Source organism: Portunus trituberculatus, chromosome 31, assembly GCF_017591435.1.
Source record: "Portunus trituberculatus isolate SZX2019 chromosome 31, ASM1759143v1, whole genome shotgun sequence".
NCBI classification, from domain to species: domain Eukaryota; kingdom Metazoa; phylum Arthropoda; class Malacostraca; order Decapoda; family Portunidae; genus Portunus; species Portunus trituberculatus.
Genome location: NC_059285.1, coordinates 7,630,154 through 7,634,145, shown reverse-complemented (window position 1 = coordinate 7,634,145; position 3,992 = coordinate 7,630,154).

Genomic DNA, 3,992 nt, shown 5'->3' with positions numbered 1-3,992 from the left:
AGTTGCAGCCAATACAGATCCCTTATTACCTGTAACTTTTCAGGTGCTTCCTTACAGGTGAGATTACTAAGCCTCACACTCCCTCTCCCTCTCCCTCTCCTCTCCCCTCTCTACAATCCTTGATACCAACACCGTCTACCTCCAACTTTGCTCCCAGTTCCACTAATCTGTTTGCATCTGAACTTAACACGTATATAAGTTGGAGCATTTTTTTTCCCGTTCCGGCAACCGAATAGCACGGTAGCTCTGACTGTGAGATGCAAAGTGAAGGTGAAGTGAATATTAAGCGAGGTATTGTATGCTACATGAAGCCTCTAACTCTTGAAATTAATTAGAAATAAAGTTATAGACGCCCAGAATGAGGGTTTCAACTATTATGATTTCATTTAGAACTTTGATTGGCTTGAGTTCAGGTGAGGTAAACACTTGATGGGTAGGAGAGAGAGAGAGAGAGAGAGAGAGAGAGAGAGAGAGAGAGAGAGAGAGAGAGAGAGAGAGAGAGAGAGAGAGAGAGAGAGAGAGAGAGAGAGAGAGAGAGAGTGTGTGTGTGTGTGTGTGTGTGTGTGTGTGTGTGTGTGTGTGTGTGTGTGTGTGTGTGTGTGTGTGTGTGTGTGTATGTGCCAATGTATAAACGAGAGGGAGAAATGCTGCAGTGTGGAGGCTTGTTGGTGGTGGTCATGGTGATGGTAGTGGTGGTGGTGGGGATTGCGATGGTGCGGGTAGTGGTTGTAGTGGTGATGGTGGTGGTGTTAGTAGTAGTAAATGTAATGAAATGCAGGGGAATCACGTAGGAAAAGTTAAATAAAGAGGGAGAATGAATTGGAAAAGAGGGTAATACAAAGAACAAGAAAGTAGTAGTAGTAGTAGTAGTAGTAGTAGTAGTAGTAGTAGTAGTAGTAGTAGTAGTAGTAGTGGTAGTGGTAGTAGTAGTAGTAGTAATAGTGGTAGTAGTGGTAGTAGTAATAGTGGTAGTAGTGTGTAGTAATAGTAATAGTTACATTATTATTAGTAGTAGTAATAATAGTAGTAGTAGTAGTAGTAATAGTAGTAGTAGTGATAGTAGTAGTATTGGTAGTAGTAGTAGTAGTAGTAGTAGTAGTAGTAGTAGTAGTAGTAGTAGTAGTAGTAGTAGTAGTAGTAGTAGTAGTAGTAGTAGTAGTAGTAGAGCCAGAAATGTGGAAAAAGTTAAGCCTACTAGAGCATCACGCATTCACATCACCAAACTCGTCAGTAGAAAACCTTCACAAACTCCAGAAAACAGTTAATAAAACACACTATAGCTTGCACCCGGCGACAAGAAAACACCCTAATAGAAACTCACGTTAACAATACCACACACACACACACACACACACACACACACACACACACACACACACACACACACACAAGCTTTAGGACACTAGTATACAATCACATCTGCCACAAAATACTTAATGTCCAGTCTTTGGTAATCGCTTCCTTTCTATGGGACGTCACTCTTCCTCCATATATTATCCACATTTGGCCTTTATTGCTTGTTCAATGGCGGGAAGAGCGTGAGTGAACACAGATACATACGAATAAACATACCAAGAGTGTCCGTAATAGAGGATGACGTATTTCTGGGGGATAAAAAAAAAGGTGAAATATGAAAAAAGATTATAATAGTATGTGCTGGACAATAAATCTCTAATGGAAAACCAGTTCCTCATTCAGCGTTTTCTTCAAATTCAGATTATGACAGGTCTAAAGAGATTCTGAGAGAGAGAGAGAGAGAGAGAGAGAGAGAGAGAGAGAGAGAGAGAGAGTAGAAAAGAAAGTTTGGTTTCTATTTATAGTTTGTTTCACTCGATCTATATAAGAATGCAACAGAAAATAAATGAGGGCAAAAATAATAAAAAATAAAGAATTGTGAGCAAAAAAGATAAACTTAAACAAAGCAGCTAAATAAATACATAACTAATAAAAAAGACTTAGATTATATCAAATAGAAAGCTGAAATTTCCTATACTTAGAAAACTCATGAAAATATTTAAAAAAAGAAACACTTCAATTACTAAACAACATAACAAGAACAACACAAAAGCAGGAGGAAAAACAATAACAAATTTGATACATTCCAAACCGAGCCTCACATCGCCTCGTCCATCCTTCGTCCAGCCTTACCCTTGTTTTCAGGCTCTCTCTCTCTCTCTCTCTCTCTCTCTCTCTCTCTCTCTCTCTCTCTCTCTCTCTCTCTCCATCAATATCTCGGTCGCCACTCATAATTGCACTTTGATCTCCCCCATAATCGTCAATATTATCCTTGCAAGACGACCTAAGTTTTCTCCTCCCGCCCTTATAACGCCAGGTAAGGAGGAGGAGAATGTGGGATGGGGCAGAGCTGGACGAGGCGGGGCAGGGCGGATGGAGAGCAACGTGCGGGAGGGAAATGGAGGGAGAGGAGCGAAAATGAGGCGACAAATTTTCCTTCTCCTTTAGAGCATTCCTGGTGCACGTTACAGCGGCCATCCCTTTCTCCCCATAGTGTTCTGGTAGGCTTATGTAATGCGCTCTCTCTCTCTCTCTCTCTCTTTCATCCACATATCTTGCTGACCACCCCTTCCCTCACTTCCTATACCACCATATCTTCCCTCATCACTCCTTCCTTTCCTCCGTCTTTCCCTCCTTCCTTTATCCGACACAGTGCCAACTCCGCTGCTCCCTTACCTATAGACTTCCTTTACCTTATCTTCCCTCCTTTCCCTTCTTCGCTCCTCCCTTCCTTCCTTCCTTCCTTCCACTTCAGAGCAGACACACGCATCCCACTATATCCAGGTGAATCTCAGGTACAATTTGCGTAATTAGCAGCGAGCCAAGTTTGCCAGCATCCCGCCAGGTAATTGCTGTGTCGGGGAAGTTGCCTTGGCTTCGGCGGCAAGTTGTGACTAGTGATGTTTCTTGTCTCACTAAGCTGCTTTAAGTTGCGGCTGGATTAAGTTAGGTTAGGTTAGGTTCCGGGAAGATATCTTAGGGTGGATTAAGAAGGACCATAGGGGAGAGAGAGAGAGAGAGAGAGAGAGAGAGAGAGAGAGAGAGAGAGAGAGAGAGAGAGAGAGAAGGATTGAGGGTGTGCCCAGAAATGAGTTATAGTAAGGTTTATAAAGTGTGTGTGTGTGTGTGTGTGTGTGTGTGTGTGTGTGTGTGTGTGTGTGTGTGTGTGTGTGTGTGTGTGTGTGTGTGTGTGTGTGTGTGTGTGTGTGTGTGTGTGTGTGTGTGTGTGTGTGTGTGTGTTCGCTAATAAGGATAATGGCGCAGTAAATCACACAAAAGATTAATAATAAAGTACAACGAACGACTATCAAGAAATGAGTGGACGCACCTTAATAAGACTCTCTCTCTCTCTCTCTCTCTCTCTCTCTCTCTCTCTCTCTCTCTCTCTCTCTTAGCGGTCATAAAGACACAGCACACGCCCCTCACCCTCCATCGAGAGCGTGTCACAATCACTCACTCTCATTATTATCATTCACAGCACCGCCGTCAACGCCAATATATTACCACGAAACAAAACGAAACAAAAACAATAAACCATCCATTAAAAGGCAACACACAGCACGACCATTATTTCTCAACCAGAAGGAAATAAATAAGGCGAAAGAGAGAGAGAGAGAGAGAGAGAGAGAGAGAGAGAGAGAGAGAGAGAGAGAGAGAGAGAGAGAGAGAGAGAGAGAGAGAGAGAGAGAGAAGAAAACGAAAAAGAAAAAATATAAAGCAAAACAAAACCACAATACAATATTTTACCAACCCATTTGTAACTGATAATGGTAATAATAAGTAAAAGTATCACAAGTCACTTCAACGTTTAAGAAGGAATATCACAAGAAATTCGAAAACAAATAAGAAAATCAACTTACAGATCATTTCATAAGCAGGAATTTAACATCACCTATATCATGTCTAGCAAGCATCCTCCTTCTAACAACAAACAAACCTATAGTCACTTGAACCTTAAAGAAATCACAATAAGCAAT